The sequence below is a fragment of the Rhipicephalus microplus genome, chromosome 4 (genome assembly GCF_043290135.1).
Source record: "Rhipicephalus microplus isolate Deutch F79 chromosome 4, USDA_Rmic, whole genome shotgun sequence".
Classification (NCBI taxonomy): Eukaryota; Metazoa; Arthropoda; class Arachnida; order Ixodida; family Ixodidae; genus Rhipicephalus; species Rhipicephalus microplus.
The window spans coordinates 12,058,680-12,073,595 of record NC_134703.1 but is presented as its reverse complement, the minus strand read 5'-3'; the positions used below and the strand labels follow the sequence as shown (position 1 = coordinate 12,073,595).

The 14,916-nt window shown below is 44.3% G+C and overlaps 1 protein-coding gene across 1 annotated transcript in view; it reads right to left on the bottom strand.

Annotated features, from left to right (window-relative positions):
- The window catches only part of LOC119171529 (DC-STAMP domain-containing protein 2), a 134,518-nt gene that overhangs the window by 84,719 nt on the left and 34,883 nt on the right, over nucleotides 1–14,916 (bottom strand). The gene's annotated exons all lie outside the window — the stretch shown is intronic.

Genomic DNA, 14,916 nt, shown 5'->3' with positions numbered 1-14,916 from the left:
ACAGAACGAAATGGCAAGTTCAACAATGAAGGAATGCACCCCGCCACAGTGGCTAAAGCACTCGGCTGCTGAACCGCAGTTCACGGGATCAAATCCCGGCTGCGGCGGCTGAATTTTCGATGGAGGCGAAAATGCTGTAGGCCTGTATGCTCAGATTGGGGTGCACGTTAAAAAATCCCAGGAGGTGGAAATTTACGAAGCGCTCCACACAGCGTATCTCATATTAGTATGGTGGTTTTGGGACGTTAAAACCCACATATCAATCAACACAATAAAGGATAATTATGTGACTACCTACAGAGCATACAAGTACATACTCGTTTGATTACTAATGTTACTGGCTATGTAAATATGCTGTGCATTTTGAGAATGACTCAGTGTTAGTAATGTGGGATGCCAACATATTCCTTTCATGGATGGCGACCGGGGAAAAAGAATGTTTGAACACATGAGTGTTGCATTTGTATTGTCCTAATGTGTTTGTATTTTGAGTTCTGGTGGCTCGTGTCGGAGAATAAGACCCTTTAAATGGATGTTTTAAAATGGCTATGCAGGAGCTTACGACTAAATCTTATATGTGCCTATTTCGCTCGTACTTCAAGCGTTGTAAGTCCAATATAGTTAGAAGATTAGTGGGTTCACGCTTAAATTTGTTCTTAATGAATTCTATGGCCTTCCTCTGTACTGCTTCTGTTTCTTTTCTGTTTGTGCAGGTGGGAGGCAATTACACTGTACTCCTGTGTTCAAGGATTGGCCTGACGAATGTTGTGCATGCTAGGAGCTTTGTTTAAAAGGTCGCAGATGAAGTAATTTGACTAAAGTGCTCGTTCCACATCACGTCGGACGTTATTGTTAAGCTTATACATTTGTGTTTGTGTACTATGGTCAGAGCAGTGCCATTTTTAGTGTAGTAGAAGTTGACGACTAAATTTAATTTCTCATAGCATACGTTATCCTCTATCACCTAAATGCAACAATATTTATTTATTTATTTATTTATTTATTTAGAAGTACTGCTAATATAAAACGAGATCAAGGCTTGAAAAGGGGAGGTGGTTACAGCAGAACACACAAAAATGGTAAACAAACTACACTTAGTTGTACTACAATGCGCTAAAATACATAAATGCAAACATAAGTTAACTACTGATTATATAATATAGGAATTATTCCACTAGAAAGAAGAGTAACACAAAAAAACGTACATAAAAATAAATAAATCAGGAGTAACACAACTCAACCATGCTGTGCTAGTAAGGTTTCCTCAATTATCGTGACGAATCTATATAGCGAGTGGATGTTAGCAGTTGATGGACCTAGTTCGCTCCAGTCTGTTATGGCTCTCGGGAAGTAGGAATATTTAATGCAGTCAGCATGGTATGAATACTCAGTTAGTGGCATAGAGTGTGCGTTACGTGAAGCTCTACATGAAGTTACCGAAATATATGTAGTGGTGTCGATGTTTACTTGCTTGTGCAGTAGCTAATCTAGTTAGTTTGGATTTGTTTTCAGAGCTAAGAAGGCCAGCCATTTTTAGTAATTCAGTCGGTGAGTCTGAAGTTTTAAATTTTTTAAATACAAACCTGGTGGCCTTTCTCGGGACCTTTTCGAGTTTATTAGTATTACGTTTAGTGCAAGGGAACCATGCAATGTTAGCATATTCGATAACTGTTCGAATAAAAGTTTTGTATGCTAAAAGCTTCATGTCAGGTGGCGTAAGACGGAGGTGTCTTCTGGGGAAGAAGAGCTTTTTTAAGGCAGTCGATGTGATGGTGCTGATGTGGGAATCCCTTATAATATCATGTGTAAGTAATGAACCGATGTATTTGTGTTCTTGAACTCGAGCTAGCTGTATGTTACTTGCGTTATATGCGAACTCACACGTGTTTTTTTATTCGGTAATTGTTAGGGCGGCCGATTTATAAATGTTAAGGGTCTTATTCCAGTCAGTGCATTATTTAGAAACAGAGTGCAGCGCTTAGTTTAGAGTTATGTGACCCTCGTGAGAGCTAATGACATGATAAAGTATACAACCATCAGGGAACAATCTATTTTTAACGCCTATGTTAGATGGAAGATGATTGATAAGAATGGTTAAAATTAAGAAAACAACTGGAGCTAGTACGCACCCCTGGCACACTCCAGGTGTGACACGTGATTGAGTGGGTGACTCAAGGCGAATTTCTGCTAACTGCAAACCTTCGGTGAGGTAATCTTGTATGCAAGAAAGAGATGATGAGTCTGTTTCTCAAAGTTTATTCAATTTTAGTCGTCAGTTTAATATTTGAGACCCGGTCAAAAGGTTGAAAAATATATTCGAAGAAGGTCCATTTGTTTTCGTCATCAATGCTAAGTGATATGTCATGGATTAGATCACCAAGCTGGGTGACTGTGGATAGCCCTTTTCAAAACCGTCTCGATAAGCTGAAAGGATGGCTTCTTCTTCAAGGTGTGTGGTTATGCTTTTGAGCAATGTGTGTTCAAGGAATTTACTGACTGAGCTGATTCGGGAGATATGCCAATAATTACAGACGTCACCTTTGTCAGTGGACTTGTATGTTGAAATAATTTTTGCGACTTTCCAGTCTTGTGGTAGTGTACATGACTATAATGATTAAGTAAAAACTAAGCGCAGGTATCTGGCTGACCATTCGGCAGATCTTTTTTTTTTGGAATATATTAGGTACGTTGTCTGGTCCTAGTCCCTTTTTAGTGTCTATGTTTAGCAAAAGTCGAGACAGACCACGTTCAGTTACAACAAATGCTTCGAATCGTGTTTGGTTGCATGGGTGGAATGTTTCCATCATCCACGATAAAAAAAGATTAAAAATCTTGATTAAAATTATTCTCTTTATAAAGGTTGTCTTTAGAGGGATCCGGGTGCCCACTTGGTTTTTTAGGTTTAAAATAATTCCAGAACTTCTGTGGCGATGTTTTTAGGAAGTTCAAAATTATGTTGTTAAAGTAGTTTGTTTTAGTTGCCTTTATTAGACTTTCAAGTTACGAATGCAGCGGAAAGGTCTCCTCGAGATGTGCTGTTGGGAATAGATTTATGCTTTCCTTAAGCGCTTTACCTTGCGTTTAGCATGAATGATTCAGCGAATGTCTTTTTCGTTTTCATTGGTACAAAGTAGTCTAAACAGAGAGATACAATTTCTTTGAATCTATGCCATAGTTGTTCAATGTCAGACGTTGCATAATTGAATAGCTCTAGAAAGGCAGGAAATTCCACAATGAGGTGATCAAAGATGTTGGTGTCATCAGCATTACAGAAATCCTGGTATGTGGCTGGGGTATTTAGGTATGATATGATGCAGCGAATGGGTATACTACAAAAGTTATGTTTATGGCCTGTTATACGAATCATGACGTCAATTCTCACTCTATTATAAGGAAGGTGATCAATGAGAAATAATAAATCTATAATATTAGATGAAGACCCAAATTTACACGTACGTTGAGTTAATATTTGAGTTATTATTTTTTTTCTTCAAAACGTCATACTCAAAGGAAGCAAAGTGGTTATGCGAGATTTCTCTGTCAACAATCGCCGTGCTTGAGTATTTATGACTAACTTCGCCAAAGAGCTTGATTTCCCTTTAAACTTGCGTTACAACACACTTGTCGCTAAGGAGAAATGCTATGGCTGCTACTAATGGTGTGTATGAAATCGGGCCATCCAGACGCGTAACACCGCTAGTGTCGCAAACTTCTCTTCGCGGCAATTTCGTTCTGGTCGCCAAATAGTTGCTTCCTCGGGAAGCTAGGAAAAAGCAAGAGATAGCGGCACTTGCGATGATCACAGAAAATCGATCATGCTTTCGACCAACGTCCGCTGCATCCTGTCCAAGAAGGATCAAAATTGCACAGCAGTCAATAATTGTAACGCCGATATTATTGCGTTAACTTAAACGTGGCTTGGTGACCAAATTGAAAACGAAGAACTGCTGTACATCAAAAAAAAAACAAAATATATCGCTGCGACAGATGTAATAGATGTGGCGGTGCTGTTCTCGCAGTGAATGAGATAAATAAAAGCTATGCTTTTTAAATGGACTCTGTATTAGAGGCAACTTGATGTTGCTTCAGCGTGGCTTTTTAAAAAGTTGTCATTGGCGTATGTCACCGCCGACCATCCAGTTATTCAAGTTTTTGCGACGACTTACATGATTCTCTGAGTCACTTGAAAGCTTTGTTTCCCGGCGCAGTTGTAATTCTACTTGGCAATTTCAATTTCACTAACATTGTGTGGTCACATTCTTATTCGTTGCCTAACGCAGCTGAAGCGGAACATCTGTTCCGACTTTGGTCTTACGCAACTTGTTAATTTTCCTACACGTGTTACTAATACCACTTTATCCATTCTCGACCTTATTTTGACATCAGAACCAGATACAGTATCATATGTGACCAATGTACCTGGCATCAGCAATCACAATATTCAAACGCATATCTTACTACCGTTCTCACGCATGCGTAAGCAGCTTAAAACAATACGCGACTACAAAAAGGCTGACTGTGACTCAATCAACAATGATTCGGGCGCCTTCTTAGATGAGTTCTTGCCCACCTACACCAAAAGTTCAGTGCAGAGCAACTGTTACTTGTTGAGAGCTAAAGTATCTGAGCTAATCGTTAAATATATCCCCCTACAAAGTTTTTCGTAGTAATGGTGCTCCATGGTAGAACAGATCCGTTAACCATCTTTCTAACCGTAAGAAAAGGTTTTATTGTGCTGCTGTCAAATCCCCGTTTGATAAACGTTGGTAAACTTGCAAATCTTCTGCTGCCACTTACTCATCTGCATTGAAACAAACTCTAACAACTATGCTAAAAGGTAATCCTAGACAGTTTTGGGATTTCGTGCGTCGCGGCGAGAACCGCGCTATAGCCTTGCTGACGTGCGTCCCGTGCCTGACGGAGAATGCGCATCTGAACTGAACGACACATTCATAAACGCTTTCTCACACCAGGCGGCCATCAATAACCAAAGCGCCTTGCCGTCACCCTATACCCATAGACGGTACTTTCGTTACCTCCCAAGGGATTCATGCGGTCATTAAAAACTTCAAAACTCACCATCATGTGGAGTTGATGAGATCAATACTAAATTCGTGAAAGACACTGTTGAATACTGCTGTATTATCCTGTCGTGCATTTTTTCGCAGTCTTTGCAGCACTCTAGCCTTCCGGAGGACTGGCTGGTTGGTTTGGTTTGGTTTGAAAAACGTTATCGTCGAAGTCCGTAGGCGTGCGCCCTAGCACATGTCGGGCCACTCCCACGATGGGAGAGCAAGGCCGAGACCTAGCGCCGCATCGTGGGCCCTCTGGACAGCCCAAAGTTGCGATGTTATGTCCGGACTCCAGAGAGCGGAGTCCCACTATCTAGATGATGCTGTATCAGTGCCGCGCACTGAAGGGCACTCCTAGAGCATGTGATGTAAGGTGGCTAAACCACCAAATTTTGTACATGAGTTGGTTAAATAAACTTCAGGGTAAAGCTTGTGGAGAAAGGCAGGGTTATGGTACGTTTCTGTTTGAAGTACTCGCAATGCAAGTGCCTGCGCTCTCTTTAGCTTCCTATGTGGAGGTGGAAAGATTCTCCTATTCATAGCGAAGTGTTGACCAATTTCATTGTATGTAGTTGGTGGATCCCTGTTTGGGAAATCTCCAGCTCGACCCAAAGGTCCCCCATGGCCGCGGACAGCTAACCCTCACACGCTGGAGTGGGCCAATTCATTGAGATTGATAATCCCTTTGTCCATGTTTCCGATTAAAGCCGGGAACCATGTAAGGGTATGAGTTGTAAGCAAATTCTCACCCAGTGCGTTTTTCGCCTCTTTGCACACAGCTCCAACACTGAAGGCATGAATGGCACCTTTAGTATCGCTAAATATATGTTCATGACGCTGATCTAAAAGAGCTAAGGCAATGACAACCTGCTCAGCTGCATTGGCAGTTTTGGCGCATACCGATGCCGCGTTAATTGTAACCCCTTTGTGGTTGATTGCAGCTACCATGAATCTGTCTTTGGTCATCATATTACGTGGCGTCTACGAAACAGGCATCCCCGTCGAGATCCACAACTTGGCGGAGAAAAGCCTGAGCGCGCTCTCCTCCTTCCAACATTTCGTTGGGGAAGCATGTTCCGCGGGGCCGGCGAGACAGTGATGTTCTCCTTCTGATCCCTCGTCAACCCTTGGTGCAGAACGTCAGTCTGAGCTGGTGGAATACCTATATCCGCGAGAATCATACTCTTCGCTTTTGAGCCAGACAGCCTAATCACCTGTGTTCTTTCTTGCGCTTCCGCGATCTCTTTCAATATATTATGAATTACCAACTGCAGGAGACGATCGGCGTGGGTGTAGTTGCGGAGCCCAAGGGCATTCCTTACCGCTCCCCTTGTCATTGCATTAGGCTCGTTCCTTTCCTGTCTCTTCCAAACATGCATTGCCGCCACATATGCAAAATGACACAGCAGAAAAGCATGTATAAGCCTGACCAAGTTGTCCTCTGATAGTCAAACCCTTCGATTAGCCACCCACCTTATGAGCCTAATGACACTATCCGTCTTTTTTAATAACCGTTGAACCGTGATGTTATTGGTGCGCGTTGCTTCTAGCGTCATACTTAAGATCCGAATAGAAGCGACTTTGCGAATCGATTGTCCACTTTTGGTACGTAGGTGGATGTCTGTCTCTAGGTGTGGCACCCAGCCTCGTGGTCGACGGCCCTTTCTTACCGGGTTATAGAGGAGAAGCTCAGACTTTTCCGGAGAGCTGGAAAGTCCTGCGTCCTCCAGAAAAGTCTCGGTAGTGTCGATGGCCTATTGCAAGGAAGCCTCTACATTGCCTCTCTGAGTGGGTGTGGCGGACCAGACCTAGCGATGTTGCCTAAAAAGTCGTTCGCCTGCGTTATGCAGGTTCTACTGGCACAGCTGGCCGCTCTTCAGCCGGTCGGGATTCAGCCGGACGGGACTCAAATCCATGCCAGCGTGGATCCAACAATACGCACTGCACCGTATCGTCAGTGCTTCTGGCTTCCCGTTATCAACCCGCCATACCACGTGACTTCATCAGACACCTTTATAAGGGCCATGCCGCATCGCTTCAACTTCAGTGGGTGTGGCGGACCAGACTAAGCGATGTTGCCTAATAAGTCGTTAAGCTGCATTGTGCGCAGGTTAGTGTTTATTGTAGCTCAGTTAAAAGTGACAATCGCGGCCTCCTGGTTCTGCTATGCCTACGCCAGTGTCTTCAAATTTTATGCGATGTTTTTTTTTTTGTGCGTGCGAACTTTTGTTGTGCGGGGATATTGAAGTGAACCCTGGGCTGAACACTGAAACCTTATAGTCCAAACTGCTAGAAGGCCGAAATAAGTTAGTCACAGAGATAGCCACTTTGAGGGATCAGCAGTCCCCCATGGAAAAAAATGATTTCAGACCTTAACAAGCGTTTTACCGAATTTGGAACGCATGTCGCTGGAGTAGTTGGCCTAGAACAGGCGGTCAAATCGCTTCAAGCGAAGGTAACTGACCTTGAAGATAGGAGGAGGCGTTCAAACCTGGTTTTGTTTGGAATTCAGGAGGGCAGCACTGAAAGTGCGACAACTCTTCGCGCTCACTGTATGAATTACCATGCGTACTTGTTTGTATGAGAGTATTAATTTCGAGTGTACAATGCGCACGTTGACTACTGATTGATTGTGATTTTTTTGTACAAGTGCTTGTTCCCACTCCTGCATGGGCTCTGATTTGAGCCTGAAGTATTCTGTAAATAAATAAATAAATTACTCCCTTTTTTGCACCAAATGGTGATATCATCGGCATAAATTGTGTGACCAATATCTCAAATTCCAGAAAGCTGCTTCGAGAGACCAGTCATGGCGAAGTTAAAAAGTAAAGGTGATAGAACAAATACCGGTGGGGTGGCCCTATTTCCAAGCACTTGCACATTCAATTCTATATCTCGAACTTGAAGTGTAGCTTTTCGACCATTCAGGAAGGGTCTGACAAGCGCGTCAAATGACGAACCTAGGTTGAGACTAGAAATCGCATTCAAAATAGAATCATGATGGACATTATCAAACGCTTTTTTCATATCCAAGCGTAGGATCGCCCTGGTGTTTCTGGTATGATTATCTAAAATTTAAGTCTTAATGATTTCCATAGCATCCTGCATAGATAGGCCTGGCCTAAACCCCATTATGTAATGAGGAAAGAGATCATTGTGCACTATCCAATCCGCCATTCAGTTCTGGATAACGTGTTTCACCACCTTTCACACGCATGACGCGAGAAAGATGGGGCGCAGATTATCCAAACTTGGTGTTTTACCAGCCTTAGGAACCAGTACCACCTTGGCCAACTTTCCTTGCTCCGGGAAGTCACCTCCCTTGCAAGTCCTATTATTTAATCAGTAAGAAATTCAACAGAGTCTTCTGCCAAGTTCTGAAGCGCTTTGCTGGTGACCCTATCCGGACCCAGTGCCGATTGGCCATTGAGTTCGTGCAGGGCACGTCGTACATCGCTGATGGCGAAGGGTTCATCCAAATGGGTACAAGGTGTTCCCGCATACGCCAGATAAGCTTGCATGTTGGAATCGACTGCTTGCGGTAGATACATCTTAGCAAGCTTCCCTAACAGCTCCGCACCACGAGGAGGATTTTTGAGCAAGATGGAGTATTCTAGCGCGAACCCTCCTTTGATTATATTTAGTGCCCGACTCGTCAAGCAGGTGTTTGAAAAGATTCCATTTACCTCTGGTTCGCATTTATCCAATGACTGAGTTACAAAGTTCATCCCACTGCTGCCTCAACAAGTTTAGGCCATGTTCTTCAATCAGTGTATTGAACGTCGCAATCTTTTTTTCGAAGCTTACGATTAAGCCTCTGACTCTTCCATCTTACCGATAGCGACTGCTTTGCCTCCTGTAAATGCGCAAGCCGGCTGTCCATTTTTTTCTGTCTATACCTCTGTCTCAACGGTCCTGGTAACTACCCTAACGTCCTGCAGCAGCATCTACGTTCATTGCTCCAGAGAGTCCGGGATTTGCCCCTGTTCCGCTCGAGCCCTGCGTGACTCCCGAAACTTATTTCAATCCACGTAAGTAAACTTTCTTTTAGATTTTGCGTCCATCTGCATTTTAGTAAGTGTAATATAATAATCACTTCCTAAATCCGTCAGAAGATTTTCCAACCTACCAAGCCAGCATTTTTCACGAAAACTATGTTCGGGATGGAGTCGCTGGTGGTGGATGTGCCGCGTCTAGTAGGAAACGCTGGGTTCATTATTAACGAGACATCCGCATCTCCCGTCTCCTGCCAAAAGCTGCTACCTTTAACAGAATCATACGGGTAGTTCCATGCCTGTAAAAGTGCGTTAAAATCCCCCGCCACAACCAAAGGGGAGATCCCAACTAATCTGGTCGCCTTAGCTATGATTGTCTTTAACGCTAATCTATGACCACTAGGACTACTATGTATAATCAGTGTAAAAATACTGAAAAGGTTGCAAGCACTCGGAATGACCTCAACCAAGGAGAGCTCCGTTTTTTTTAGGCCTTACTCCTAGATCATGTGTCACAAAGGTGAACTTGTTGCTCACTAGCGTGGCAATCCCTCTGCCTTCCCCTTTAACTGTATGTGCCTTGTACCCCGGGAGGATCACACTATCAGACAGCGTCTCCTGGAGTAGAATCACTTGCGGCTTCTCGCTATGAGAGCGTACAAATGTTTGCAAGGTGCCTCTTTTGCTAAGGATCCCCCGGTAGTTCCATTGCCACATACCAAATTCAGCATGCGAGGTGATCTTGATTGTTGGAGGTGCTACCTGACCCTACTGTCAGGTTCTGTACAGAAGCAGCCGTACTATTCGTACTCAGGATACTCATGGAAATGGGCGCCGATAAAGGCGTTCCCTCTAGAAAGAAGTCCAAGTGAATCCTAGTTGCTCCCCTGATATTGGGGCTCTGCACCATAAGGCCGGCGTTCTATAATTTAGTCTCCACACATTAAATTATGGCATGTTGAATATCTATTTTCTGATCCATAACTGTGAGACGTTGATCTACCGCCAAGAAACGCTCATTAAGTCTTTGAATCTCAAGGAAAATCGAATTTAAGGTCTCCTTGATATCAGATTTAGCTTTAGCCTGCACATTCTCGGCCTAAGACGCAGCCTTACGCTTGCCTGAATTGCCCGAGGGGCCCGCTTCCACGACAATGGGAACATCCGTGGGTTGAGGAGAGGGAGAACCTACCGACTGAGAAGCAGATGCCTGAGTAGCTTGAGATATCTAAGCTCAGCCATTTCGGCTCTCGGCGACTCAATAAGGCTGCGCATTTCGGCATTCTCCTTCTTAAGCTGATTTAGCTCCACGAGACCATGCTCTGGCGCAGATACCCCCGTTACCTTTCCACCTCCTTCGCTACGCACCCGGTCAGCCCAGGTGCCACCCTGCATCTCGGGTTGGGGCGGGCCTTGGAAACGGACTGTGCCATGCGGGTCCCTAGACCAGCTCCTCGAGTGTGACGGGCCTCTAGATTGGGACTGACGACGATCTCTGGACCGTGACTTTAGACGACGTTTCATTTCTCTGGCCTCAAGAGCGACTTCTGGACCGAGATCTGGATCTGGACCGGCTGCTTGCCCGTTGCAATGAGTCACGGCTGTCCACCCCAGTTGCAGCAGAACGATCGTTTCAACAGGAGTTGCGGTGCGCAGGCTGGCTCACACCCTCGTCGGCGTTCGCAGGTACCGTATGCTGACTACGACGCTCAGATTCCGCGTGGCGCTCTCTTCGCCACCCTCGCACAATAAAAGGAAGCTGAAAGCTTTGCTGGCAACTTTTATCAGTCGTGGCGTGTGGACCACCACAGAATCCACAGGTGGGGAACATTGATGGTTCTTATCAGGGTTGTTCATTCCGCACCTCTTGCACACAGCTTCGTCCAGAGTCGGACAGACATCCGCCCTGTGCCCCAGTCTGCCACAGGCATAGCAGCAGTCATGCTGCCGATGGTAAAGCGAGCATCTGACCAGCGCCGTGCCGAAATAAATGAAGTTGGGAACTGTGTAGCCATCGGGGACAATAACCACCGCTTCAGTGTTCTTAATACGTCTCATTCCCAAAGCTGAGAGGTTTCTTTCAGTGAGCATGCTCCTCTCCAGCTCCGTGTGGCTTTCCGATGCGTCAATCTTACGGATGACCCCCTTGCACGTCTCATGCGGGGAAGCCTCGTAAGTGTTGATGTCATACTTCTTCATTCCCAATGTAAGTCAGCTCATCCTGAAGTAGGAGTCAGCGTTCGCCCGGGACTCCATGCTAATAACTATATTATTTTGCGTTGCATTCGGGTAGACGATATCCTGACCGAGGAGCGTGGATGCAATTCCAGCTGCCTCTGCGATTGCCCGACCAAGTATAGCTGAGCCGGCTTCTCGCCGTGCAAACCACACCTTGGACGAACGACAATCCTCCAGTGTTCGCTCGGCAATCAAGCCATTCTCGATGATTTGATAACTTCATTTTTCAAGTTTAGACCTTTTTTGTAGCACTGAAATGGCCCCTGGCGTTCCCGCCGCACGCATTGGCACACTCTGTAGCACTGGCGTTCATGCGCCTCGAGCTTTTCTTCACCGTGGTGGAGCGCCAGCCGTGTTTTTCTCCAAACTCTTCCAGAGGGAGGTCATCGCCGTCCATAATAACAGTGGCGCCGTCCAGCATATTGGCTCAGCAGGTGGAACGAAGGGCGCGCCCAAGGAAGGGCGCGTCCTGCCCAGCAGACGCCAACTCGGCGTTGTGGTTGATCGGCCAAGCACGCGAGGCGTAGTCGGTGGTGTAAAAATCCGAGAAACGCTCAAAAATGCACACTTACCGCTGAACGTCTGCTACCGACGTGAACCTTGGCAGCTTATGCGTCGACTCGTAGCAAGATCCTGAGGCACAGCACAAAAAACCGCAAAAATCGTTTGCCAAAGCGGGAGCGCAAAGACCACCGACTGCTCCGCTCTACGCCACCTGGTGCCCGGATGGTTGATAAGATAGTAAAAATTCACAAGAGGGGGGGGGGGTAACACACAATCCCTTAAATATCCGCCCGATATCACTCTAATCTGTCCTGTGCAAAATACTTGAGCGTATCATTTTCACTCCCCTTAATAACTTTCTCGAGTGTAACCGCTTTTTCACTCCCTCCCACTAGGGCTTCCGTAAAACTTTCTCCTAAGCTCTTAGTCTTTACTAACGACCTGCATGTCTTACTCGATTTTGGATTTACCATTGACTGCACGTTTTTAGATTATTCGAAAGCGTTTGACAAGTTTAGTCATCAGGTGCAACTTCTTACGCTGAAACATTTAAATCTAGATCATAACGTGCTTAACTGGATTAGAGCCTTTCTTTCTACCCGAACACAGTTTGTTTCTGCTAACAATGTTTACTTTAAGAGTATGCCTATTCACTGATGACTGCGTGATTTCTCGGAAAATAAATAACCAAGACGACGTTGCCTCACTTCAGACGGACCTAAACGCCATATTTACCTGGTGCCAATTATAGAACTTGAAACTTAACATTTCAAAATACAAAGCAATGCGCGTGTGCCACACTTCACTTGTTTGACCACAGTAGTATCTTAATGATACCTACCTCGAGGCTGTTTCATTTTACAAATATCTAGGTGTTCGTATTTCCAATAACCTGACATGGAACCATCATCTGAAGTACATAATCGCCAAGGCTAAGCGTCTATTCGGCTTTTTTTCGCAGAAACTTCTACATGGCACCTTCATCCCTTAAGAAGCTTCTTTACAGTATCTACATTCGTCGATCACTTGAATACGCATGATCCATCTGGAATCCTGGTGGCATTAGACTAACACATGAACTGGAAGCAGTTCACAATTGTTCAGTTTGCACCATTTTGTCCAATCATAACCGCGTGGCCAGTGTTACACTAATGAAGTCTCAGCTCTACCTTCCTGAACTCGCCATTTGGCGTAAAATAGCCCGGCTCAGTCTCTTCCATTAGCGTAATGATTATAACAATAACATTCGCGAACATCTTGTTAAACGCCCCTTACTTATATCACCCAGAATCGACCATATACAAAAAGTTCGTATTTTTCAAAGCAGAACCATTACCTACTCGCGCGTTTTCACACCAAGAACTACATCTCAATAGAATCTACTCCCACTTTCAGCTACCATTATCACCGACACATCACCTTTTAAGGTTCTTTTACAAAGCATGTTTGGCGCTGCTTGATTTTTCCTTCGTGTTATTTATGTCATGTCTTCTTTGTTTTTCTCTTCGGGTATTTCCTGTTCTTCGCTTAGCTCTTGAACATGTACTACCTGCATTATCGCTACTGCGACGTTGTTTTTATTGAAGTAGTTTCTATGCAATCTATTTCTGTGTAATTCTGTCAAATTTGAAGTTTTGTTCTTGTATATATTTATTAAGTGTTGTTTCCTATTTTTGACATGTAACGTACCCCTACCCTTTGTAAAGTGAAAGCCCTGAGGGTAAATAAATAGATAAATAAATAAATAAATGATGTCTTCGCAAACCCTCTTTCTACAAGTGACTGTGCAGGTAAAAGACTTTGAAGCACAACTTCTGTTTCAGCCGCACTGGTATCCGGAGTTCATGAAGAGCACTGCCCTTTTAGACCCAGTGTTGTATAGGGTTTGTTATGTAATGCCTATTTGTCGAAGCGGCCTCAGCATTTGATATGTGGGGTTTAACGTCCCAAAACCACTATGTGATTATGAGAGACGCCGTAGTGGAGGGCTCCGGAAATTTAGACCACCTGGGGTTCTTTAACGTGCACCCCGAAGCGGCCTCAGGTGTTATGTATATTCGTAAAGCACATTCGTAGTAAATATCATGTAAGAGAAAAAAAGAGGAGACGCGTGACTGAGTGGCAGCTTGTCCCGCACATGGCCTCAGTTCGATCATGGTCCCTCAATACTTGACCATGGTTCGATCTTCACTCAGACCAGCAAAGTTCGTTATTTTGTTGGAATCTTTCGCAATTCTATGGTCATGGACAAGGTGATTTTTTGTTTACAACGAACGACGCTGATGCCGGAATTTCTGCGAAAGAGCTCTTTAACGCTATCGCGTTACTGTCATTAAAAGTAAGCAGCTGTTTTCATCAGTTTGCACTGATGAAACAAAAGTTCGTGATCGAAGAAAATAACCCAATTTATTTCTGTTGTACACAGTGCTTCATCGCACTACCCTATAATCGCATTTCACGCGCACTGCTGAGTCCAGACGGACCAACGACTGACGGTATTCTTGTGATTTAAGTGCTATATTGTTTATTGCTTTTTTCAGGGTACATGTTCGCCCCATAGAAAGTCTAATCACGATTCATTGTTCGAAGTCATTTTATTCTTCGCCATCATTACGACGTGATATTATTTTGCTCTAGATCTATGAAACGATGCGTTTAAAGGGCCGGAAATCTGTTCCAAAACATTAGGACGAAGTGTACAGGCAAGTTCGTGGACACACCACCAATCAATCGTGCGCCTGTCACTTGCGAAGGTTTCTCAGAATAAACTACTGAAACTTTTTTTGTACCATCGGTCAAAGCTCCTGTCTCTTGAGACTCATGATTTCATTTGCAGGGTGTCCCAAAATCACGTAGCACGACTTTTAAAAATAAGGGCATCGTTACGCGGAGCACACTTGGTGTATACTGTTCCCTGTAGTAGACACTAACTGTTTGGCTAGTAATTAGACCATATTACGTTTCTCAATCGTCAAATACTCATTAATCATTAAAATGTCTTTGGGGCATATGAAAGCATAATTAAATAACATCTAACTGCGTTATTCTCAAAAGGTACTGACTTTTTTTGGCTAATAAAGAACGCACGCGAAATCTGAAAAATGTCA